General features: G+C 41.6%; 1 protein-coding gene across 5 annotated transcripts in view; it reads left to right on the top strand.

Moving 5' to 3' along the window:
* add3a (adducin 3 (gamma) a) overlaps window positions 1–27,584 on the top strand; it is a 113,900-nt gene that overhangs the window by 43,638 nt on the left and 42,678 nt on the right. For 2 of the 5 annotated variants that reach the window (XM_034239083.1, XM_034239079.1), the window contains exon 1: window positions 24,677–25,127. The exons of the other annotated variants lie outside the window; for them this stretch is intronic. The gene's annotated coding sequence lies outside the window, so the exon portion shown is untranslated. Of the gene's footprint in view, window positions 1–24,676; window positions 25,128–27,584 lie in introns of those variants that run through there. 5 annotated transcript variants of the gene reach the window in all.

Here is a 27,584-nt window from a genome sequence, read left to right as displayed (position 1 = left end):
GCTTCGTGAGGGAGAGTTTTAAAGGTCAGCATGTACCTGTATAACTCAAACGGGAAAAGGGGGATTACGAAAGTGTGAATATGTTCAACCATTTATAATCATATACTGTAGATTACAAAACAAAGAAGACCAGATCTATGTCTTGGAAGTGTAAAGCCCAAAAGCTCTAACATCAACAATTTGTAGGGGAGTTTTTTGGGTCTAAACTTCAAGGCCTGCTAATCATTGCGAGCCTAAAGTTGGAGAACACTGCCCAGATTCTTTGCGCATGAGAGAAGATGGGGTCCAACAAGGGAAAAGAAGGGGGAGAAACTAAATCTGCTAGTGTGTGAGACTTCTGAGTTTGTGCAAGACAGAGTGACATATCAATTTCATGGGTCAAGGGTCATAACCGCGCAGATGAAACGAGCAGAAGTGGGGATTGAGAAGTGGGGCGGGGGAGGCACATTTACAGAAAGAGACCAGTTTTGGATACGAGTTGGGAGCGTGAGTAAATGGGAGGAGATGATATTAATCTCTTTTTGTTTTCCCTTCGTATTGTCATATACTCTGCAGCTGGCCCCGGGGTTGAGAGGGAAAGAAAAACACAACTGAGTAAGATCTGAAATATAAACAGTGGTCCTGCCGGTGGGCTGGGTGTTCCCCACGGCTGACACATCTGTAATAAAACACATGGTCTTATTTCCTAATATGCTGCTAAGGTGAAGAGAAACCCAGTCGGATGGAAAAATTAACAGATGTAATGCAGCCCCCATGTTTAATAAATCAGTGTACATGAAGACAGGATTCAACAAGTTAAAAATTCTGCTACAAATGTATAAGAAACAGACTTAACTTCTGAACTATTTCATGCACAAACTGGTTCTTCTTTTGTTTCTCAAATAGGGCTCAATATTTAGTGTGACAGGAGTTAGGCCACAGATGTATTGCCATGCCTTGGCCCTCAATATAGATCAACCATTAACCCCTCGTCTATTCTCATGTCAGGTCACTGTAGTTTGACCTGACAGTCTGTCGGTCACAGCCCCTGTAAAACACACTCCTAATGAGGGGTTTCTGACCTGACAGTGAGACTCTTATGGACCTCAGTCACCACAGCTACAAACATACGCTTATGAACAAAACACCAGAGAGACTATTCAGCACTGGGGAAGAGAAGTAAGGTTGGGATGTCATACTCAACTGGGGTCAGAGCTACTGTTGCTTTACAATAAAAACTTCTGCAACAGATGCACACAATGTTTAGTTTACATAGCGGCCTCCCTAGACATTTACTTCTCTGATGGAAGCGTCTGTAAACTTGTTGAAGTATCCCTGGACAAGATACTAAACCCCCAATTGGGAATTTGTGTTGCCCCTGATGGTGGCCCCCTTTTATGGTAACCTCTGCAACCGGTGCTTTAATGTCTTTCAATGGGGGAATGCTGACTTGGGTTGTTAAGCGCTTTTAACTGCTTGCTAAAACTAGAAAAGCGCTATCTAAATATAAGCCATTAACCATTTACAGGACTTACAAATGTCCCAAAAGTTAGCCATGGGGAGATTTAAATAAATGCGACTTCCTCTGTAGTTTCCTGTTTCTCCTCAAATGTAGATCCAATCCCTTTTAGTGTAATGTCACAGCTCAGCTGAGGACAGAGACTGATTCAAAGTAGGACCTCAGTATCATGGGTCAGTGCAGTTGTTCTTTGCTGGGAGGCTGTACTGATCACTGCTCAACAAGCCACTGCTCTTTTAATGCTATATCGAACAAGCACGATGGGGCATTTTAGGTCCCAATCTTCCCCTGGTCGTTATTGATGCACATGTGTTAGTATGTGTGTGCCATCTGCACGTAACAGTTGATTAGGCATAGCGCTAGAGTAGAGAAACTAAGATGCATGTTTATCAGTTTCAATTTTTAACTTAGAAATGTGTCAATATGGCTTCCCTTTAACACTGCTGAGCTCTTCAAAGGATATTACAAAGGTTGTCATCAGTGCCGCCAACACTGGCGCGTCCACAGTCCACTGTTTCTCCCATGCTGCCTGGAGTTTGGCAGGTAAAGAAGTCGGAATTATGGAAGTCATTAAAATTCCTTGGGAACATGTGGACGCTTGTTTATTTTTCCGCCCAGGCGGGGAGGGTGGATTGCTGCCAGGACGCCGCACTGTCCTTCTCTCTGCATAAGGAAAGTGGACAGAGTGTGAGAGAGAAGGACCTGGTGGAGGACAAATACGATGAAAGACAGATGAGAGGAGGAATGAGGGAAGCAGAGGACTGACGGGGGCAAAGTGGAAGTAGTTGAAAGTGGAAAATGGAGGATGAAGACAGAGGCAAACAGCGTCTACTGGATGCTCAAAGAGTCGGACTAATAAATGTTGAAGTTAAGTGAGCCGCATAGGAAGAAGATTAGAGACAGATGGATGGACACCAGCTGGAAGCACGAGAAAAGAGTGAAGGGAGGGAAGGACCAAGATGTAAAAGCAACATTTTGTCCAACTTTTAATTGTGTGAAGATATATTTATGTTGCTGCAATATATTTGTCCAATTGCCCAACCTTATGAAGCACCTTGTTGAACAAATTATTATCAGAACTCAAGTTTTCTGGGGCTTTGTAACTGACACCCATATATGTGATCGGACCATCATATAATTTCCCCATGCGCACTATCCTCTGTTAAAGCCATCCAGCATTGTCGGCTGTTAATAAGAGAACTCTGATGGCATATCATTTTCTGTGATTTTCTCAGTTCTTCCATATGTAATTCATGGTCATGGTTTACCTCGCCCATCAACTAGCCATAAATCTTTCTTGCCTTCATTTTAAATGTGGAAAGATCCCTTCATGCTTGTCTTTAAACACCAAGAAAGGCCTGCTGTGGGCGTTTTTTCTGATTGGTTAAACAGAGGGAAGGACTTGAAAGTGATATTGGTGCTACTGGAGTGTTACCCTAGGGGAACTGATTCAGTAATATACCACTGTGCATGTGGGAGTGTGTGTTGGAGACAAAAGCAGAAATGACCAGTCTGCCCTTTCCATCTAAACTTTAAAGCACTACTCTCCTTTTTCATGGCCACCGGTGATACTCTGTAAACCTCTGTAAGATTTCATCTGACTGTAGCCTGATGGTATGAAAAATAAACAGTGAAGCCAACTGCTGTGTTCATCCATTCATCTTATCGCCATCTTTATCTATAACCAATGATAGTGCATGAGGAGATAGCAGGGGGAGGGAATGAGGGATGAAGATGGTGCTGTCAGCCCAGGAGCAAAAGGAGGGAGAGAGCCAGATGAATCTATAAGAAATGACAAAAGCAATATTTCTTGGGGCTGATATTCCCAAACCATGGAGCAGTAGACAAAATAAATCAGCAACAGTTACTTTGCGAGGTAACTCTGCATGTCATCCCTCTTTTTTCTCTTTTTCTTTCCTCATCTCTCTCCATTTCCCCATGTTTGATCATGCTAATTGAAACCGACACGGCAATGTGGGTCCTGGGGTGATCCTAGCATTTACCTGCCTTGCTGACAAATCGTTGGCTAATTGAGACGTAACCTTAGAACCTGCGTCTCCCTGCAGCCCGAATGTTTCCTCCCAGAAGGCAGCGTCCTTTGACATGGATCCAACTGTGGGATCACGAGTCTGTGATGCCAACTTAAACCATTACGTGGCATGCCTGAAGGCAGGACATCTGTTGAAAGTTTAAGAAGAAGTTGCCCAGTTTGAATCCTGAAGGCGATACCATGTGTCAATTGTTGGATGTTTTAACAGTGTAAACAACTTGTCCAATGATGGAATTGTCTGAAACAGTCAATTAACCAATCATGCCCATTTTAATCCAAATATCTGGAAAGCTGACTTTAGACCTACTGCTACGACTAACACATCTACTCACCTTTTGTGTTAAACAGACTTCAACAACACGAATGCCTTTGCAGCTCTTTGAGTTGTAGTTCGGCTCGTCTTATTTTGTCAAACATTATTACTCCTGATTACCCTAAAAGCGTTTGAAAATGTAAAATTCTCAGACGAGTTGACCAAGCCAATTTGAGTTGACGCTGATGCACAGTGACGTGCTGTAGTTCCTAGTAACCATTAGCCTTCAGGAGTTTTTTCTTAATTTAACTTCTGAGGGATCTTTATCCCAACGGGAAAATAATCAGATAATTGTATTTAAAAGTTGAAAAGATAATCCCTGATGCTTTATGATCCCACTGCAGTTGTGTAATCTTTTCTTTGCTTTTGTTCTGCCTTTTTACAGGGGGTTCAGTTCAGTTCAGTTAAATAAACTGATATTTCTTCAAATCAAGCAAAAAATCCCCCAAAACAAACCTATCTTTAACCTTTTCATAGCATTTACCACGACATCTTGCACCTCTTAGTCAAAATTAATTGCATCACTCAACTGTGGTCACTTCCTATATGCTTTTCCTTCCTGATTGCATCACAAGCTCCCAGTCTCCATGACAGCGACTGTGAGTCATAAATAGGGTTGGGAACCGAAACTCGGTTCCAGATGAGAACCGATAAGAAAATGCCGGGTACCGGGTACCCATACAAAATACACAATTTCGGTTCTGCTTAACGGTTCCTAAACGCGGTAGACCCTGTATTCCAGCGGGTCCGTCTGCACCGCGGTGCTGCGGTGACCCGGTGGAATACAGGGCGGACCTGGAGAATCACAGAACGGCCGGTCGTCAGCGGGCCGTTGACGGCCGGCTCCGTACGCTGACGGCCGGCACCGCCCTTCATTTTTTTAAACGGCATCATATAAATTGCGCTGACAGGCGACAGAGGTCCACAGTTTGCCCCGCAGCGATGCTCCCCGCCCTCCCGTAGACATTTCACGAGCTCAGTCACTTCATAACACCAAAGATAGGTCGCGGTAAACACTCTGAAGTGAGGCTCCACTACACTAAAAAAGAAAAAGAAAAGGCAAAGTGTAATGCCTGTTAATAGCTCGCCACAGGCATAGCTCAGTTAAAATAAAGCACAGCTATTGTGCAATACATTTGTATTGCATGTATATTTTTTAGTAACAATTTCAGTTAAAGCTTTTAAGAATAAATATATTTTTGTTATCTAAACGTTTGACCTCTTTATTTTACAATTTTGGAATCGAAACGGGGAATCGATAAGAACCGGAATCGATAAGCAAGAACCGGAATCGAAATCGGAATCGATAAATTTCAAACGATACCCATCCCTAGTCATAAAGCACACAGGTCGTCAGGAACAATAAGTTGCCCCAACGATCCGCTGCTTCTCTTTGGATATCCTTTAAGCTCTTCCTGACTGGGAAGCATGGTAGCTTGTGTGTACACTGGTGTGTAAGTGGGAATGTGAAGGGTGGGTGAGGAAACAGCTGGACCCACTTGTACAAACATACAAAGAAACACTCGTACAGTTGTGAAGGTGAGGTCATTTCTGCTTTTGTGTGGAAATGTGTTTGGAGCCTTGACATTAGACTATACTATATATGTTAAAGCATGTTTTACTCAAAACTGAAGGGGCGAAAACCCCTATTCGATTACTGCATCTGATTCCTCTAACATGCTCAGAGTTGAAAAATCTGACTTGTTGACTGTGGCCATTTGTCTTTCTGCCACTTCCTATGTGTTGCTACATAAAGAACAGCTAAAAAACGAATTGCCTGATCATGTGATTTTCCAATTCAACTGACAGACATATGACCTACTGTATGACCCTGTTTGTTTGTAAACTGTAATTTCATGGTATTTATTGAACAACATTAGAGTCTCTGTGTCTGGTTGTAAATTGTTATTTTTTCCTTCTACTGCAAATTATTTATATACATTATCTGTAGTAGAAAGACACACTATGATGAAAGGTGGATATAATAGGGTCGATAGAAATGCAAAGTATATTAATAGAAATGATATGAAAGAGAAGACAGGCAGTAGTAGAGATCTAGGAGGACCAGGCTCTGGAGTATTTTCTCCTCCTTGGTGGTCTAATTATCTGCAGTATGTATAGTGAGGCCTCCCACTATGATCATGGGTTTGGAGAAACGCTGATAATTGGCCTTATTCATATTCAACTAGACCTCTCATGTAGGGGTCCATGACCGAAAGCACCGCTAGCGCATGACCCTAAATCTCTTTGATGATGGAGAAGAATTCCCAACAGTCGTTGAAATGACTCTTCTGAAATGAAGTGTACTCGCTCAGCAGTCAGAGCAATCAGGTTGAGGCCAATTTCACATGAATGCATGCACCACACTAGTGTTAATTTCGTCAGCTATTTTTTAATTTAGTTTTAGTCTTAGTCCTGTGTTAAATTTCCTTTTTAGTTTTAGTCATATTTAGTCACCTTCATCCTGTTTTTATTTAGTCAAGTTTTAGTCGACTAAAAGTCTGAGCATTTTAGTCTTATTTTAGTCGACTAAAATAGTAAACATTTTAGTCAAGATTTAGTCGACTAAAAGTCTGAGCAATTTAGTCTTATTTTAGTCAAAGTAAACTAATTATTTTAGTCTACTTTTTGTCAATGAAAACTGTTGAGTCTTTTTTAGTCATCAGATTATATAGAACATTTCAGTCAAACTAGTCTAGCCAAAACCAATAATTTGTCATTTTAGTCAAACGTATTTCAAAATAAGATTATATCTTGTCCTTATTTGATGAAAAACACAGGTTGAATGATTAAGAATGCAGCTTTGCAGAGAGTATCAGGTCAGGTTTATGGTGTTTTTACCAGCTGTGTTATGGCCACATTGCTTCCCTTCTGATAAAACAATGCATTCGCTTTTTTTCTCCCAAGCAGTGGTGGCTTTAGACTTTTTCGTTGTCAGTAATTTTGACGGACAGGATCGTAACATTTCCGTCATAATCCATTATTATCCGTCGAGTGCACAATTTATCAATCACTCGCGCTGACGGGGGGTATTCGGTTAACGCGAGTGCGACCACTGCTCCCAAGCCCTGTTGTTGCCATTTTATTTTCTGTTAAATAAGGTTAGTTAGACCATGAGTTAGACCCGAGTCTTCCTGACAGTTCATATTTTGCCGCTGCCCGGTGTAATTCAAATCTACTGCCGCGCGCACCACAGACACACACAGCTTCTGCCCTGCCGCAGCACCGGAAATGGAACTGCTGGGAGAAAAACTGACTATCAGAGATGTAACGTTATCTTTGATAATATTTCGTCTCCTCATTTTTCGTCAACGAAAGTAAAGAGAGATTTTGGCATAGTTTTTATTTAGTAAACTACATTTTCGTCTCGTCACTTTTCGTCAACGATAATGCATGATGATTTCGTTACAGTTATTGTTTACTGCCGTCGGTCTCGTCATCGTCTCGTTTTCGTCATGGAAAAAAAGGTCGTTGACGAACATATTTCGCCATAGTTTTAGTCAACGAAATTAACACTACACCACACACACACACACACACACACACACACACACACACACACACACACACACACACACACACACACACACACACACACACACACACACACACACACACACACACACACACACACACACACACACACTGACACAGACTTGATTTCAACTTCTCAGAAAGTTGTGACAACTGGATAAGGGCTGCTGTCCCCTTGCTGGACCTCACATCCTGACAGGAAGCTTCTCCTTCCTTCACTCACTCACTCACACAAAAACACACACACACACACACACACACCACAATTGCATGGTTGACTGGCACAGAAGGAGAGAGAGGCACTGAATGACTTCAGGATACACATTTGGACAACCACAAACTAACCGATAGGGAGACAGGGATGAATAGAATTAGCTACACAGACCACAAATGGAGGGAAATGGTTCCTAAATTACTCAAGGACCTCTTAATAGAGAGCACTGACCCCATGTTAAGTACCGGGCATCCCAAAAGCATCTCTGCTATAATAACTTTTGTTATCCCATGGCTTTAACCAGCACTAGGATGCTATGCTTTCCTACATTAGTGTGAGAAGCAGCACAACTAGAAGCCGATCTAATCTACAAAACACTCCTTGAAACACTACCAGGGATGGGAAATGAAATCTGGTTCAATATCGTCTCATAAAAACAAATCTATCCATCTAGTTTTATTGTTGCCGGCGTAATTTTTGGATAGTAAAGTTACAAAAACTCATGCGTCATGACTTAAAACTCTACTGAAGAAACTGCTGCAGTGATGCCGAAAACCTGTGTAGACACTCGCTTGTACATCAGACAGTTACTACTAGTACCAGCTAAACAGACTTCTCTGAGCCAAATTCCTTTCACCTTTGGCTATATTTGCTGGACTTGCCGTGCCTGTGAATTGTTGACGATACCAGGAAGGACCCCGAGGGCCTATACAAGATGCCTGACCCCCTGAATGTCATCAGCATCAGTCGCTGCCACTTCCCTCCCAATGATGGATGCTCTGTATGGATTTGTGTCGCAACCCCCTGGGCTCCAGCCTGACAGGCCCGGAAACACGGAGGGGCTTGCTCACACACAGACACACATTGGAGGCTCTTTTTCCCTCGTTCTGACAGTGCCATTGAGCGGTCAGATGCGATAGAAGGGGTCACAGCACGGCACAGGGACAATGACTCACTGAGGAGAACTCTTCTTGTTTCCTTTCCTGTTGTGGTAGAGGCATGCTGAGATTTAGTTTCAAATCAAACAAGAACTCATCAAAGCCGCCTGGCTGCATTCCAGTCTGCAGAGACCACCCATTAGTCCAGAAAGGTGCAGAAAGTGTTGCCCAGAGAGCAGCTTTTGGGACTTAAAAGCTACTGTCAGTGCTTTTAAAAATATGTAAATGTTTTTCCTTACTGTAACTTTCACCCTATGTGCCTCTAGATGGATACACCGCCCCAAATGTATCGATAAATCAGCGAAATGTCAGTTTTATTTTTATCGTGTTCGACAAATAACTTTATTACTTAATTATGTTATTAATAGAGAATGTTTTTTTTGGCTGCATTTTACACTCCTACATTAAACTGTTCACCTTTGTAGGACAGTAACTAGACGTTTATTTAAAGTACAATATTGGCAGTTGGACACTACTGAAATTCAAAGTGATTTCATTGGATTTCCAGTGTCCAACTAATTTCTGCTTTATTCATAAACGGTCATGTGGTAAAATACCCATAGTAGCAGTACTATCATTTTCCACACTTATGGCGCATTTCCACTGCAGGGCCTCGCACGGCTTAGTACGGTATAGTAGGCCAGGCTCACTTTATGCTGCGTTTCCATTACAGTTTAGGAACTGGGTTAGTAACTATAGTAACGCAGTGTAGGCGGAGCCGTGACGTCATATTCAATGTGAAACACAAAACCAACATCAGTTAGCTGTTAGCCCTCAGAGCTCACAGCTCCTCATATCTGTTCAGAAACTAGACACAAGTTAAACAAGTACAAACCACAGACTGTCTGTGTCATGGTGAATACAGTCGCTGGTTTATTTATGTCTGTATAGGCCGTTGTTGTGAGTGTGGACGGTCGGAGCATATACAACGTTAGCTTAGCCGATATCCATTCAGAAAACACGCATTTTAAAAGCTTTTTTGCCTGCCGTCTTGTCTGCAGACTTGTCAAAGCATTAATTCATGGTTTTTACTAACCGGTATAAGTATGTTGTTACTTCGGCATCATTTTGAAACGTGTATTACAATTAAATCACGGTAAAATATGTTAATTTTGTTGTAGTTGCCAGCGATTCTCTCACTAGTTTAGCATACTCAGCCCGGTTGTTGGCCCAGAAAGAACCTCGATTTTGGAGAGCCAGAAAACTGTGAAAAAGTACCCGCTAGCCGGAACTACGCCTAGTGGAAACGCAACCAAAAACGGGCCGGGCACGGCACGCTTAAACCGCGCTGTAGTGGAAATGCGCCATTAGTAACCTACTGCACTAGTGGAATCTAACCCATAACCTTACAGCAGAGCTATGGCTTTTATCTTTGGTGTGTGAAACAAAGAGGAAAATGCCAAAAGTCCAGATGGTCAAAGGTCTTTTCAACCAACATAACAGTTAAATGCCAGTGTCCTTTAAATGTAGCGGATGTGGGCGTTTTTCAGCCTCGATTGACCTTGGAAGCTACTAAGCCTCAATAACCGGCCTTCACTTTGAATCTGAGCTGCATGGCTATTGTTGTTTGTCCCCCTCACTGTCTCTGGAGCTCTAAGGTGAATGAAAAGGCCTTTTGTAGGGGGGGGCTAGATGCCCATGGGATGATGTTATTTCACAATCTGTCTTCTTGTGAAATCAAGTCTTTCCAAGTGATCAACAAGAAGGTTTTTTAGAAGTGAAGTTACCTAAATTAAAGATGGTGTTAGGAATACAACTGCAAGTTTAGGCTAAAGACTCGGCACAGTTTAGGAGCTTTATGGGTAGTAGTAAAAGCTTGCATATTTGATGAGTTTCTGAGTTACTCTTGTGATATTTTTTAAATGTCACTGCTATGAATAAGACATAGAGGAAGCATAAACTGAAGCATATGGAGTTGTAGAAAGCCCATGTGATGTCCCCTCATCTCCGATCTTACTCGGCTTACTTTTATGTCTGTTTATTCCTTGCTTTCTTGGTTTCTCCCCCTTTGTTGCCGGGGTGGGGTCACCCAACCACGGACTGTTTTGTTTGGAGTTGCTATGGAAATGTGTGTGTTGGGGCTGCAGTTCTGCTTCATGCATAATGACCTCATCCAGACACAGCCCCCCACATATCGAATCCGTCTGCTTCCTCACGTTGCGTAATACACACACAGCTATCTGGCCGACGCCCCCTCAGTGTTGTGCCTCGTTGCTTGACCACAGACGAGTCATTAGCAACAATAGTCCAACTCCTTTTGACTAATACTATTCATGTTTTCTTCAACATTTGAATTCATATCGTGTGTAAGCATGGAATTAGATTCAGTAACAAAGGTTTTAGTCAGATGTTTAGAAAAAGGGGAAAGCAAGTTCATGAACTGACAATGAACCCTCGACTTGAATTCTCTTCATCAAGTAGTGTGCTGTATTTCAGCACTTCAAATTGTTACAAAACCAGTCCTACTCCCACCTTATCACCTGGGGTAAATCACTTGACGTTCCTCAGCTGTTAATCTCTGATAGTGTGAGAATGTGGAACGCAGCCCAGCTGTTGATGTGTATTTATTAAAGCAGAGAGTCAAGTCAGTGGTAGGAAACCTTTTCCGTGTGGAACAGAATGCAGCTTTCTCTGAAGTTCTGCTTCATTTCACAAAGATTTCTGGAAAATATATTTCCCCCCAAACCGTAGACGCATAAGCTCAGTTATTAAAAGGCCTAGTTATTGATCCACCATGTGACTGTGGTCTTCCACAAAAAGGTCATATTTTCAGTGAAAAGGTCCATTCAGAAATACAATGCATGCTTCAGTTGATGTATCATTGCTGCAGCATTTGGCTCCTTGAATGTTATCAACTCTTAAACGACTGTTGCACAACTGTGCTAAATAATGCTGGGGAAAATAAATTGGTTGCATTTGGATACGGATGACTACTGATCCTATCATACAAAACTTTACAGGTCGTATTTCAAAAGCAGCGCGACATGTCGAATTGGAATGAAGAAATAAATAACGGATTGTAATTCAAACAAGTCAGACAACAAACATTTATCAACTCTACAACATAGTGCAGAAATCCCCTAAAGCTTCTTCATGCAATTTGCCTATCTGATTCCACATGGTAGTTTAAGCAAATGTGTGCTCACCTGATTGGTGTGGAGGCATTGGCACAGGAACTATTTGCTTTGGAAATTATCCTCTAAGCTTTACGGCGCCACAACTTTGCTTATTGATGCTGCAGTGGTTTGTATTCAGCTGTCTGTTCCTGGGCATCGAAGACCACTTACCTTTTAGTATTAGTGTGTCCTGCATTTTAATGTGTTGCCTAAGATACAGAATCACACATTTACTTCTAATATGAATGATCTGCTTCTACTGTAATAGTGACACGCAGTCCATCTTAGTGCTTCCCTCTGCAGCTTTCGCCCAAGAGACTGCCATAAATAACTGCATTATTGTTGGAAATGCAGGACTTAAGTATATTCTTGTCCTTTACTGCAGGAAAGCTGTATATGCTACTGCCGCATAGCACAGGACCTGTCCAGGGGATTTTATAAATATAAAACAGTTTTTTTTTAAAAAGTTCCTCTGCACTCAAATTGTGTGCGTACAGCCGAAGTGAAACAGCAGTTGAAGTCGTATACGGAATCACCTGTACATCGTATCTCTGATGTCTGCAACAAATACATTTATATTTATCTTGATTACTAAAGTTGCCATAGAGGCAGAACATTTTTCTTAAGCAATCTTGAATATGGTCTCAAATTGGTGTTTGGTTAAATTATGTTTACTGACCGTGACCACCAAAAGTTATTTGGAGTATATCTCTAGCTCAGCCGAGTAGGAACCACAAAAACCTTTTAAAGAGTTTTGTTTTGTTATATAAAAAAAACCATCAGGTTGCAATTTTTAAAATGAACTTTAGTCAATTTGTTTTAAATCCACCTGGTTTTTCGGTCAGTCTTTGTAAGGCATTGATGTCTGTAAGAGCTTTGAGCAGTGGCGAGCCGTCAGGGCCCTCTAGGCCCTCTGTGAGGGCCTAAGATATTCTAAAAAATAATATTTGAAAACATTAAAAAAAAACATTTTTTAAAAAATATTATTTTTTATATTTTTTTTGTTGTTACATTTTTCATTAGTTTTACCAAAAATAACTTGATTTAATTGTATTTAAAATAACATTTCCAAATAAGTAAATCCTTCGAATCTGCCTGTTCAGTTCTGTTGGAATGTGAAGGGTTAAATGCCGTCTCTGCGAGTTACTGTGAAGACGGGAGAGCTTGTTGGTCCCTCTGTACATTCACAGAGGGCCCGCTATAGTAACTCAACCAGAGAGTAATGTCAAATGACAGTACAATTGACCAATCATATCTGCCCTCTAAATGGGCGGGCTTTATTTTCGCGGACTTTATGACAAGTTCCGCCCGCTGTGAAGTCTATGCAAGTGGTGCAGTGACGCGTCCTAAAACCCGGAAGTAAGCTTCGCTCGGATTCCCTCGACAGAAAGCAACGGGATTTTTCCATAGGGTTTTGGAAAATAGCTCGAAATAAGGTCTGTGGAAAACGAACCTGTTAGATAAATGCACGTTTTGTTCAGCCGGATAATATCCACATGTCTACCCTACTTTTATTATTTTCTAATCATAAATCTAATCGATAGATTTAGGATCGATAGATTTATGATTAGCATCAGTTCGTTCATGATGGCTCACTTCAGTGATAGTGATGACATCGTTTTCAAAATTATTAACCGAGTCATTTTCAAGATTGAGTTACAATGATAAACTGGAGTGGCAAAGGATCAGCTGCATGAACCCGCCATCAAGTGCTTCATCCAGAAGCACAGGAGGATGGACTTTGTGTTTCAGTGATTTGATCATCAAAGGTAGGCCTAAGTCATTTTCAATGCGGGCCGCCGTGCCGACTTAATTCATTTGTAATTGTTACTTGGCTGTGGTTGCCCTGTCATGATAGGTGTTTATATAAATGGTGTTGTTTTGTGTGGTCGAGGGTCGCTGTCATTGATGCGTTTTGCACCCCGGGTCGCTGTTTTGATATTCCGCTGAAGTATACGCTGTGACGTAATAACTCTTTTTTTTTTTTCGAGGGAAGGGGGGTCAGAGGGCCTAGGTATAAAAGTCACGGCTCGCCACTGGCTTTGAGAATATGTAAAGTAATTCACACTGCAGCTAATTTAGCACACAGCCCTCCTCTATATTGTGATGTTTAGCCATGGAGCAGTATGGACGCCTCTGCCTGACTATAAAGCCAGTGTCTGACGGTGAGGACATACGGTAGCATTTAGCATCTGCGAAACCCGGTGATGGATTGTTTTTGTGTTTGTGGTTAAGGCAACATGGTCCTGTTGAACTGTGTCTATGGCTCTGTCATTACCAGCTATAATGACAGTCATTAGCAGCCAGCGGGGGGGTGGTGGTGTGTGTGTGTGTATTTATTCTAACATTTCAGTTGAGTTTGTTTATGTAATCCTTTTTTAAATTGGCCTAAATTACTCTTAACATCAATGTCGGAATCACTTTACTGAGCCAGCCCTTTTAACCTAAATTACATTACATTGCATTTAGCTGACGCTTTTATCCAAAGCGACTTACAATAAGTACATTCGACCAGGAAGACACAACCTTGAAGAAAACAGAATCATATAAGTACATCAGGTTTCATAGAGCCAAACATTTCAAGTGCTACTCCACTGGCTTTAGGTAAGCCAGTCCTTTATTAGTATATAAGTGCTTCGTTAATAGTTCTAACGCTCGAAGTGGAGTCGAAAGAGATGAGTTTTCAGTTTGCGCCGGAAGAAAAATTGAACTGTAATGAATGACCTGTGTATTGCAGTATGCTGTACAAACTAAATTCTCACTCATTGTTACCTCTAATCTTACGTTTGGAGTAACTACAAATTAAATACTTTTTTACAAGAACTCATTGCTTCATAAAACTTTACAAACCGTTGAAAACATCCTACGTAATGAACAGGGCATTTTAACGGTTTACAAAGTTGTATAACTCTTACATTACTCCCCACCAAACAGTACAGACCAATGTTAAAGGTAGGCTAGGTAAGAATGGAGAAACCAGCTCGTGTGCGCTAGAATTTGAAAGTACACAACCGAAAAAAAATCTGCCCCTTCCTTCAGACTTCCTTACAGAGCCCGTCCTCCAACACACGAACGCGCACATGACCAATGAGGACACGAGATAAGTTTGTGCACAGATGGAAGGCTGACAGGCAGGTAAGCCATCCAGTTATTTTAGCCGGGCCGGCTAAAATGATTGGTCGTGCTTTTGACAGCGCCACGGCTTCCACAGATGAAATGTTTGTATTTATTTATTGTCAAAGCATTTAATTTATTCATTGCTATCGGGATGTTAAGAGCATTCCATGGAATATAACAAAAAGTGTTTCTGAAGTGAATTACCTACCCTACCTTTAATTAGGGTGTTGTCATTAGGAATGCTAATGAGGTACATTATTCAAGTTTGAATAATGATCGGCGGCCGATCGATATCGGCCTATACTCACTCTCTGCCGATCGATCGGTGCTCTCTAAAAATGCCGATCGCATGACGTAAAATGATGACGTAAAATACATGACACTTTTCTCTGTGCGCGGCAAAACAAGCTCGCCAAAATGGCTTCACCAGTCTGGCAGTATTTTAAGGTGTCCGAAAATGACAATAAAATAGCGGTATGCAACGTGTGTGATGCAGAAATCCTGCAGCTCCGCCCGCTGTGATGGACCGGTGAGCGGTAACACACTTAGCTATTTTACCTACCTCTGGAACAAGCTAAACTAGTTATAAATATATTTATTCTTCACTGTCGGGTCACTCATTACTGGATCAGTGAGCTGCATGAGACGGATAGGGACCGGCTGTCAGGGGAGAGAGAGAGGGAGAGAGGAAAAGAGAGCGCTTCCGCTCATTTCTCCCGTGTTATTATCCATAGTGAATGTAAACTTGAATAATGTATTTCATTTGAATGTAATAATTATGTTGGTTGTTGTTTGTGGAAGCGCCAGTGAATGAGCCCCATTAACTGAGTTTTAAACATCACTTTAAATGGAAGATCCCCATAGGCCCCGCCCACTCGATCGGATCGGCGATCGGTATCGGCCGATACTGATTCCGGCGATCGGCCCCAAAATTGGCGATCGGAGCATCCCTAATTGTCATTGTTGGCAAAGCGTTCACAGCTTTGATTCAGAGGAATTGGCCTGTGGGGTGTGAATCTACAAAGCACCTTCTTGTCTCCTGAAAGTGTGCGTGAGTCGCAGTGTTTTGACTTTCATGTCGCAGTTTCACAGAGGGAAAAAGGAACTGACTGCCAAGTTTGGACTTTAGTTCCCGTTAGCTTCAAAAACAGAAAGGCTGCTTTGAACTTGTTTTTTCCATCCCACTCTCATGTACAGTTGTAGTTCAAGGTGAGTATGACCATTTTGGACTAAAACTTAAAAGGACATCTATTTTATTTTGTCGTGTTCAATTTGGTCCCTTTGGCTTCTTTTAAATGGTCACAACTGCAGGTCAACCAGGACTACAGACATATTCTATGTCTTCCTTTTTTTGCCTTCATTTAGTTCGATAAACATGTAAATGGATCAAGAAGACAGAGGAAAACCTTCTGAAAATATGAAAAATAACAACTAGAGGAAGTCATAAACTTTTGTCCTCTGTTTCTGTTGACTCAAGGTGTGCAAGGCATTCTCTAGCCAACTCTGTGTGTGTGTGTGGTGTGTGTGTGTGGTGTGTGTGTGTGTGTGTGTGTGTGTGTGTGTGTGTGTGTGTGTGTGTGTGTGTGTGTGTGTGTGTGTGTGTGTGTGTGTGTGTGTGTGTGTGTGTGTGTGTGTGTGTGTGTGTGTGTGTGTGTGTGTGTGTGTGTGTGTGTGTGTGTGTGTGTGTGGTTATCGGATATGCTGTGATTGCTATGGGTGTGTCCACAGTCCACAAGTATTGAGGCCTCGTTTTAAAATGGGTCAAGTGACATGAAGCAGAGAGAAAGACGTTACAGTGCACCTGAATGAGCAACAGACCTAACCCCTTTACTCCTCAACATACTCTTACTTTAAACTCCTAACATATTGCAAGAGACATTTAACGTTTTAGTTTCATTGCAATCCAGCATAACTTTTTGGTAAATAATTTACGAACCCACTGTACATATTAAGCAGGAAATAAAAGCTTGATAAGGCTTTCATGAGAAGTTAAAGGGGAGCTAGTCTCAAGCCATTTAGTGAAATGCTGTTTCACACAGAAAGAAAAGAAAGATGGAGAAGATATTATTGTCAGGCCTCATAATACAATCTGACCATGTGACAAATGAAAATGGAATCAGTCCCAGTTAAAAGTGATTACTATTATTCCCATGCGGAGAAACATGTTGGGATCCTAAATGACCATACTGACATACGGTCAAACATTGTATTCCCTAGGCGATCTTTCCTTAAAGTGCTTTTCGTTGAACTTGACCTGGAATGGCACATTTGACCGAGGTGACGACTGGGCGGTGACTTCCCATTGTCACTTCCAGGCCTCGTTGACTCTCCATCAGCAGAGGAAATGAAGTAGTAACAACACATAAAACACACTCTGCTTCCTTGCTCGCTCTCTGTCTCGACTGTTACCTTTCTACCTGAACCTTGAGGCAGAGGAAGACTTCTCCCGTTACACTCCAGTACATCCCTATAATGGTCTGTATGTGTGTGTGTGTGTGTGCTAAACGCATAGGATTAACGCAAACGCAATCGCAAAAAAGTTTCCGTCCACACGCAATATTCACCGGATAGTGTCTGTCCACACGAGACAGCTCCGTTTAGCTCCAACTGCTGGAGAAGCTGCAGTACATATGCAGGAGCCTGTACGTGGCGCTGTAACTTCCTCCACAAAAGCAGCGAAGAAGCATGGTTGTCATGGTTGCCCTTCTGTTTATTCTCGCGGTGGGGGCCGAGGGATCCGGGCAGAGTTTTTCGCCAGTCAACGTGTATTAAAGTTTAAATCTTCCGACAAAATTATAAAAGTGCCGGTCAAAGGTCTTCTTTGTTATTTATTGAGCTTTAAAACAAATGAATAACGACTCTATATAATATAATAATAAAATACACGGAGCCTCTCTTTTTCCTCCCTCTCTAGAGAGAAAGATAAATAATCTGAATTCAGTGTGCAGTTTACTTTCAAATCAAATCAAATCAAGTTTTATTTATATAGCACATTTATAAACGATTTTTGGTCGAGCCAAAGTGCTGTACAAACAATAAAAATAGCCTACAGTAGAGACACTTTGCAGCAAATACAACAGCACAGATTGTTCAGAATATCAGTATGAGAAAAACGACACCCTCTATCCTATCCTTAGACCCTCACACTTTGACGCGGGGTGAGCAGCAGAGGTGGGGAGAGGCGGGGCTATTGCCTCATCATTATCAGAAAATGATCGTATAGGGCGTACACACGGAGCCGTTGGACCCCCCCAGAGCGTTGCGTATGCCGTTCTATCCACCTTGGGACCCGTTATCGTTTCCGCAGTCGTTTAGTGCCGTATTCGGTCGTCCTCGTATGGCCGAACGGTCTATATGACACTAAACAGTAACGCAAACGACCGTTTTCGTCCTCGTGTGGCCGGGGCCTAAGTCACACAGTTGTTCAGACAGGGACAGCATTGTTCCCAGTGAGCGCTCCAGGAAGTGAATCTGAACGCGTCTCAGTGCGTTAAACATTAGCCGCTCTCTAAATGCCTCTTTACCCCTGAAACATGGATTAGAGGCTACTTAGGATCACTACCATACAAGCGTAAAACTAGACAGGCTGTTAAGAGCCGGATCAACAGAGAAGTGACAGCTTTACTCTGTGTGTGGATGTGTGTACAGCAGGTGGTGCAATACTGGCCTTTTCTTCTGCCCTGCAGGTGTACAAAATGATCAGGAAAGGCTAAAGGCCATTTTACTGAAGAACGGATTCCTCTGACGATCATAAAGTGCGCTGACAAGAACACAAAGAGGCTCTTAACATGTTGTTTTCTTGACCTTGTTGCACTTGAGTATGACTGCTATTAAAGGAGTTTGCTGTATGCTGCTGCCAACTCATGTAAGACTTCAGGTGCTACGAGGCACCACAGGATTCTTCTTAATATTGAATTATTATTATTTTATTTGTTTTGATAGTTGTGAATATAACGGGATAACACGAAAATCCATCTTGTTCATCTTCAAGTTATGCTTTTCAGATCAAACTGCAGTAGCTTGGACCAATCAGCTTCCTGTGAGAAGCTACTCACAGACACAGTAGTTAAGGTGGAGAGAACAGCACTAAAGCTACCGCCATTGACCTGATTGGTTGAGGAATACCAAGGTCATCCATCCTTTTCAGCAGTTTTAAATGTGAAAAAACCTTCTGGTGGTCCAGGTTAGAAAAAGATGCCACCCACTTAAATCATGTAAGACCGATCAGTTGTACTGGTATATTTACAATATTGCTTCAACTACTTCCTGAATCTATTTTTATTGCATAACCAGAACCCGTAGCAACACGTCCATACAAAAGCTTATTTTTATTTTGAATGTCTGGGACCTTGGGTGAAAACATCCCGACCGGCTCTGTAGGCTTTCAAGTCCTGAATCTTTCCTGCAGTTTGACTCCTGATACAAACATTATCGTACATATGAACTGACAAGCTTTTACCAAGGGTTACGTTGGCCGTTGTGCGGCTTTAAAACGTCCTCTGGGAATCAACTTGACCTCTGTCATGTGGGCAAATTATGTTTGAAAGTAAAAGTAAAAGTAGTCAAAACAAGCTCCGTGAAAAAATGTCATTGGGGTTTCCTTACACCCATTATCTTATTTTCTCAAGCATTACCACATCTGTCAATTTCCCACTATGGGGTCTTGCCACCATTTTTCTGGTTCTTTGGGAAAAGCTAAGAGGTCCCAAACATTAGCTAAAGTGTTTGTACATTCCTGAACAGTTAGCGTCAGTGAACGTGCCCTATCACTCCTCTCCTGTTACCACTTGGCATTTGGTGGGAAAAGCTGACAGACGCTGATAGCAGGGCTTTGGCAGTAAATGGATACCAGCATGCAGTCCCTCAGGTCTTCCTCCCTTGTGTGTTTGCTTTATGCTTATCACAGAGGTCAAGGTGGGGATGACTTCAACAGAAATATGGGATTACTTAACGATGGTGTGCAACAGACCCGGTAATCACAAGACTTGATAACAGTTTTGAGGAGACGGCAGAGAATCAAGTGCTTTATGACCGCCGGGGTTTAGTCTGACCTTGTCTATAATGTGTCACATGACTCAACCTAAAGCAATAACAGTGATTTGGGTTTCCACAAGGTCATGATTAGCTGTCGTTATGACACAAGCCTGCTGTTATCAACCGGTTGGACAGAGCTTCTTAGACACCGTCTTGTTAATGTGCCAGTTTGATGTGTTCCTTTTGCTTCTGCCCTCTTTGCACTCATGGTATTGGCAAATCAAAGTTAAGATTGTAAAACAGGTTTCGTCTCTGACAGTGGTGTTTATTCCTATCTTTGTATCCTTTATAGGTTTGGTCATTTCAAATGATGTGCATTCATCACATTTGTGGTTTTGTATTTCAGAATTGTTGTTTAAAACGGTCCGAAACACAGTGAAGTTACTTGTATTTGAATTATTTTCTGTAACCTTTTAATAACTGGTCATTTCATGAGCAACAGGCACTACCAAACATACTACTGTTACACAATCCATCGTACAATGCACACAACCTGTGTTTACATCTGGTTAGAAGTGTCAGTATTCACCTTTTTGCTGGGTGTGTTTATGTGTAAACCTCTTTTTCCCTGAGTCAGGCCATGCTGTGTGTGTGTGTGTGTGTGTGTGTGTTGTGTGTGTGTGTGTTGTTGTGTGTGTGTGTGTTGTGTGTGTGTGTGTGTGTGTGTGTGTGTGTGTGTGTGTGTGTGTGTGTGTGTGTGTGTGTGTGTGTGTGTGTGGTGTGTGTGTGTGTGTGTGTGTGTGTGTGTGTGTGTGTGTGTGTGTGTGTGTGTGTGTGTGTGTGTGTGTGTGTGTGTGTGTGTGTGTGTGTGTGTGTGTGTGTGTGTGTGTGTGTGTGTGTGTGTGGTTGTGTGTGTGTGTGTGTGTGAGAGTGTGATGCACCAGCATCCAGGAGGAGTCTTCTTTCTCTGCCAGTGTGTACTTGGCATACTCACAGCACTGCGGTTGAGATACAGTGTGCAGACACAGGGCAGGGCGAACCCTGAATCAAGTGTAACTGTAAATTATTCTAGTGAAAGGCAGCTTTAAAAATTTTTTTTGCAAATATAGAAGAACATAATATACCAATGCAAAAATGTCAGCATCAATGCAAAATCACAAATGTAGGGAAATGAATGGCCCTTCTATGGAAAAAAAGAGTATTGAAAAGACACACAAGAAATGTATTTGGAATCTTGCCAAACTATTCATTGGCATTATTCATTCGGATGTTCGTTTTAGTCTTGCTTAACTCAATGCGATCATGAAATAAGCAATTATGAAATGGAATAGTGTGCTACTTGTCACTGATATTGTACTAAAAACAAGAATATAGTCAGTATGCAGATGTTGGTTCCAATCAATCAGTAATGCAGCATATTGGACTGCTCAGCCCACCTTCACTTAAATTGATCCAGCACTCAGTGAAATCTGCACGTTTTTGGACTGAAAGTATGCCCTCCATTACAGATGTATTTTATTTATTTTTATTTATTTTTTTATTTATATATTTATTTGACAGGGACAGTGCACATTGATTGACATTTCTGTAAATGCGCCAGAGTTAGCCAACAGGCTATTTTTCGTCTGTAGTCCCTGGACAGATGTTAAAAGTCATCCTAAAAACAAAAATTCACTTCAAATAACAGGTAAATACAATCAGTAAAACAACATTCAACAGAGATACTTATATTATGATAAAAGCATATATAAAAACATAAAAACTAAACTAAAATACATATTCACAAAGCAGACAGATACAGTTCAAGGCATATGTACAAACAGAGCGTTGTAATGTACAGAGTGTGTCAGTGTTGACAGAGCTGACTTTCCACTAACCATGTTTTTAAGGTAGATTTAAATAAACTGCAGGTGTTTTGTTCTCTAATCTTTACTGGGATTGAGTTCCACTGTTGTGCAGCTTTAAAAGAAAAAGAAGATTGGCTGAATGAACTCTTCCTTAATGGAATAACGCAGTCTCCTCTTGTTGCAGCTCTTGTTGACCTAGTTACAGGTGTGCGTATGGTGATCACATGTCTGAGCGGAGGTGAGGTAAGGCCGTGTATTATTTTGTACATGAGGCAAGCATTTGCATATCTCATTACATTTTCCCAGCTCAACAAGTTATATTTTGTGAGTATTTCACTAAGTTAATGCACTAATTGCACTTCTTTAAGAAAGGGCTGAAAGAAACAGTCCCCCAAAGCTACTTGACACAAATAGGGCTGTTTTCCATAACGATTGCTCATGAGGACATTTCATACCATAGCAGCCCATGTATGCAAGTCATTCCATTAGCACATTGTTGTTGTTGTTTGTATAGAGGACGCAGTATGTGTGAAAACACATTTACAGTCAGTCATGTGGCGGCTGCCGGATGATCTCTCTTGTTTGTTGGTACAAACCAGCTTCAGCCCCCCGAGCCAACACTCTACGTAAGCACACACACGTGATGCAAGTATGAAGAATCGGCCTGTTTAACAGTGGCGACAGCACCTAGTGTGTGTGTGTGTGTGTGTGTGTGTGTGTGTGTGTGTGTGTGTGTGTGTGTGTGTGTGTGTGTGTGTGTGTGTGTGTGTGTGTGTGTGTGTGTGTGTTTACCTACTGTAACTCAGCATTATCAGTAGGTAAAATCTCTGTCTTCTGCTGTAAATAAGATAAGCTGAAAACATTGTGTGTTGTTGTGTCTTATGTTCCTGGCAAATGCCATTGATGGCTCAGACGGGTAAAGGTAATTGACTTGTTTCACAGTATAAAACATCCAAACTTGAAATAACAAATATAATCCATTTAAGAAACCCATTTACTATACATTATGATGAATTCAAATTTTTATATTTTACATTTTACCCAACAAGACTATTTACAAAAAACGTTGAAACCGTAAACAATCATTGCAATACAATAAATCAAAACGTACAAAATATATATTTTTTTTTTTAAAATATTATGCGCAGTCATCCTACACGTGGATTATTTAGATTAACTCAACACTATCCAGTACTGTATCCTCAGGATTGTTACATTTATTTGACCCTGAATGCTGATTTACACACTGGTCTGCCTAGAGAAGCCCCCGCCCAACACTCTCCCCACTTTGTAGTACATCATAGAAAACCTCCTTTTTCCACAGCTGGAGTTGCTCGTTTGAACAGGTATCAGAAGCAATCGGAGATTCAGATTTTGTGTAAAGTTTACGCTTTGCTTGGCGTTTGTTTCCAAAGTGTTGTTACAGTTATCAAAGAGGCTTAACAAAAACTTCTTATCTTCTAAGCTATCATGTGATGGCAATACACGTAGTCTGCTTTATTACCCCTCTCCCGACTGAAAACCTTTGGCATCAACTATACTCGCATTAATGGGAAGTTCAGATGTTATGACAGGCGTTCATGCCAAGTGAGATAATGACAGACTTTCACAACACAAAAAGTTAAAGAATAATCTCAGTTGAACCAACAGTTTGTAGAAACACATTTCGATATTATTATATTATTTAAATGAAAGTATCCCTATCTTTACAGTAGTTCTATGCATCTCACCTGTGTGTGTGCAACCTCTCTTTTGAATGTCACTAGTAATGAATTCACTCCGCTCAGATGTCTGGCTCTGTTGTCTGTCAGTCAGCAGGATTACAGAAAGATATCTGGCTCAATTTCCCCAAAACTTGGTAAAAAGGTGTGGCAGGGTCCAACGAAGAACAATTACATTTTGGGGCAACCTGAGGCATTTGTGCTGCGTTCATGTGGTGTTGGTATCACAGAAAAATGAGTTCCTGACTGCTCTAATGTGTGAAAGCTGCATCAAATTTGAAAAACAAGTCGAAAAAAAGATTTCAAAGTTATTTTTGTTCTTCTTCTGAGCAAAGAAAACTCATCTTCACTGTAGCGTCCTAGTTGTTTCCTCATAATATTTTAAAGCTCATGAACACATCAGGTCAGAATAAATCTCACTTAGTCGGGAAATAGGACCTTATAGGATGTGGAGCATAACAGGAACCACACAGATACAGCAGACCAGCAAAGAGTAAAGAGAAGGGATTGAGCAACAGACAAGATATTAGAAAACTGTAGGTGATATTTGATCATAACATTCTCATGTTGTACCATGTCTCAATAACAACACAGCAAGAACAATGAACAAAATATGTTTTCAGTAGTCTGAGTTATTTTTTGTAAGGCGCCATTTCGGAATGCACTGTAAAAAAAGCAAGATTGAAGTTGGTTATTAGTTCCAGCTTTGGTGAAATTCAATCACATGTAACACATCAACAGAAACATGGATGCCAGGCTTATAACAGAGTTTGGCTTTAAGCAAGACACTGAATCACTAACAGCTGTGATGTGGTTTACACTGACCTCTGACCTTGCATTGTTAAACTGTGACATTTGAGTTTTGACAAAAGAAACCCTCTGGCTTTATGTAGGTGTGTTTCAGTGCACAGATAACATTCATTCTGAAGGGGCTGGAAAGGCCATGCCGTTTTGGCTGTGGCAGGTTGGGTGGCTGTAGTTACCCTCCTGCCAGCCGGACCCATAAACACTGACCTTTAGTACAGTCGCCTGAGGGGTGGGGGGTAAGCAGGGGGTGTGAATGGGGGACAGAAAGGGAGGGAAAGAGTCGGAGGGAGAAGATTGTGGAATGTGGGAGAGAGAGCAGAAAGTGAATGGATCAAAGAGAAAAAGAAAGAGGCAAGAAAAAAAGATGACTAGACTCATAGAGAGAGAGAGCGAGGGAGGAGGAGGTGTGATTAGTGAGTGTGTGAGTCTGAGCTCTGATTGGTCTGTATGTGTGTGTGTTTGCCTCAATGTGTGTGTGCTTCTAGCCAGTGGGCGGGGGATTAAGCCGGCGTCACGTGGTCTCTTCAGCTTCTTTTCCACACAAACACACACCCTCATTTGCAGAGGGCACACCGATACACATATACCCTCTCACAGTCTCACAGACACACTCACAGCTGTTGATACTTCTCTCTCCGCTGAGTGCCGAGGAGCAGAGCCCGCAGGAATTTGGGGGAACCTGCTGTCTGCTGGCAAACATCATCTATGTGGACAATCTGAGAGGAGGACTGAATGATTTTATAATCGGTGCCTGGCTTTTACTTTCTGGCGTTCACATCCCGCTCTTTATCCCTCTCGTCTCTCCCTGGCTTTTACTTTCTGGCGTTCACATCCCGCTCTTTATCCCTCTCGTCTCTCCCTGGCTTTTCTGGGACACAGTGTTGGAATTTAAGCGCAGACAGCGAGCAGCAGAGACAAACAGAGACATGTGTTTTGCCCCAGCCGCCTCCTACTACTGCCCGTTCTCCCCTATTCACTGACAAAGCAGGAAATACAAGGTTGGTTGGGCTTGGCTTATTTGTTTATGGGCTGGTTTATTGTGTCATTACACCTTGTAAGGCATGTGTATCTTTTGGAATACCTACAATATGTTCTTATTTTTACTAGAGTATTTTGAAGACTTTATCACACACCTCCAGAATAAGGAATACAGGTATTCTTCTTTTCCCACAAGCTGCCAAAGCATGACTCCCTCTCCAATCCCTACAACTGATTTGTAGTTTTAGCGGAATTCCTTGTTAGTAAGGCTGCTTGGGCACACAGATGCACACACACACACACACACACACACACACACACACACACACACACACACACACACACACACACACACACACACACTATGAACATGCTTGGCAGCCACAGTGCCTTTAGTGTGAGCACCAGAGAAGATGAGCTGTGGCTTTATCTCTAAGGTGCCGAATAGGAGAGGTTGTGTGTGAAGAAAGGCACTCTTCTATTCTAGAGTCACGGCAGTAGTAAGTATCAGCCTTCTACATAGTTTTCTTGATAATGTTGATCATTCAGAGGGAATGCCCATACAAAGACTCAAAGTGTGGTCGTTTGTCTGTTGTAATCTGGTCAATAATGTAAATTGCATTTACTGACAAACACTTAGACTGCTGGCGAGTTAGGAAGGCATGTTTAGACACACCTACGTGTGTGTGTGTGTGTGTGTGTGTGTGTGTGTGTGTGTGTGTGTGTGTGTGTGTGTGTGTGTGTGTGTGTGTGTGTGTGTGTGTGTGTGTGTGTGTGTGTGTGTGTGTGTTGTGTGTGTGTGTGTGTGTGTGTGTGTGTGTGTGTGTGTGTGTGGTGTGTGTGTGTGTGGTGTGTGTGTGTGTGTGTGTGTGTGTGTGTGTGTGTGTGTGTGTGTGTGTGTGTGTGTGTGTGTGTGTGTGTGTGTGTGTAGGGTTTACACTGTGTGCCATTTGAAGCGTGTGTGGATATAATTAGCCGACGTACAGATTGTTTCCTGGTATTGTTGCCTTTGGGCTGGTAACATAACCCAAAAGGCTGTTTGTCTATTTTTAGTGTCGGCAGCTCATTGAGACTCAAGCAGCCACGCTTTGAAGCTTCCCCCAGGCCAGATAAAGATATGAGGTGTGTGTGGATTAGTGTGTGATGTGGCTGGTGGACAACTTATCCAGTGTATGTGCTGACTGCTTGTTATATTAATCAGCATTATTGTGACTTCTTTTTGTAGTAAGTTTATTGCTATTAATTTGGTCCTGTTTTTAAGGGAAGAAAATAAAAGGTCAATAGTAATGGACAGACACACTATGGAGACAGAGAGATGGAGCAGCAGATACATGGTTTGGACGTAGGCTTACAGATAAGCTGGCTGTGATCAGATAAAGACGGAGAGTTGTGTGTTGACTGAGGAGCTGGCACTGCTCCAGCTCTACATGTCAGGGAACCACAAGGCATTTTAGGGACGAGTGGCGCAGTGGTCTGTGCGTTTGATCATCAGATCAAGGGGGCGTTGGGGAACTCCAGTTCGAAACCCGCTCCCGCCCCACTGCGTCAGGCCGTTGTGTCCTTGGGCAAGACACTTCACCCGAATTTGCTCCTGTGGGTATTGTCCACAGTAGATGACCATTACATGTATGTGTAATGTGTATTTGTAAAGCGCTTTGAGAGTCATTGATAAAGCGCTATAATAAATATAAGGATTATTATTATTATGGGTGAGCACACTCACAGCTCTAATGGTAAAGATGAAGGAAGGACATTTTCATATCAATGCATCTTTTTTCTTTTTAGATCACATGACTGAGGTTTTACATATTCTTTTTTAAGTCACTCAAATGTTAATGCATGAGCTGCAGCAAGTGGGTTTCAGATGTTTTATCATATATATTTTTTAATTATTTTTAAGTTTTTATGCAACAACTTGATTTCTTTAGCTTCTCAAATGAGAGGATTTGTTTTCCTTTTTTTCTTCGTCTTATGTGACATTTATTTGAATATGTTTTGGACCATTAGTCACACAAAGCAAATCATCTCAATACATTAGCTCAGGTTTAAGTAACTTCATCAGCTTTTTGTTATTTTCTGGCAGTTTTTAAACCAAAATATGAACTTATTTGTAAAAAGAATAAGTAGAATGGTGGATAACTTGCAGCCCTATTAGAATATAGTTACATATACACGTCTTACAATTGATTTATTAAGCTACCTTTCAGTTTATTTAAAAGAACAACATGTGTGAGTGTTTGATAAATCTCCCTGTCTTTCATCAAGTAAGCTGTTATTAAATGAAGTAAATGTTTCTACACCATTCATTGTGTGACTTTTGGTAACCAAAAGCATTTGTATCATGGTGATTTTAATAGCAATAATTTGTTTTATAGCACTCTTAAAGTCATTGTTTATACAGGAGACATTTTCATGGACAACTAGCCCACTGATGAAGACAGGTTTGGTCTTCAGAGCTATGAGAGGAAGGGGAGGGT

This window comes from Gymnodraco acuticeps, unplaced genomic scaffold (genome assembly GCF_902827175.1).
Source record: "Gymnodraco acuticeps unplaced genomic scaffold, fGymAcu1.1, whole genome shotgun sequence".
In the NCBI taxonomy this organism is placed as follows: domain Eukaryota; kingdom Metazoa; phylum Chordata; class Actinopteri; order Perciformes; family Bathydraconidae; genus Gymnodraco; species Gymnodraco acuticeps.
This window is presented reverse-complemented; position numbering and strand designations above follow the sequence as displayed.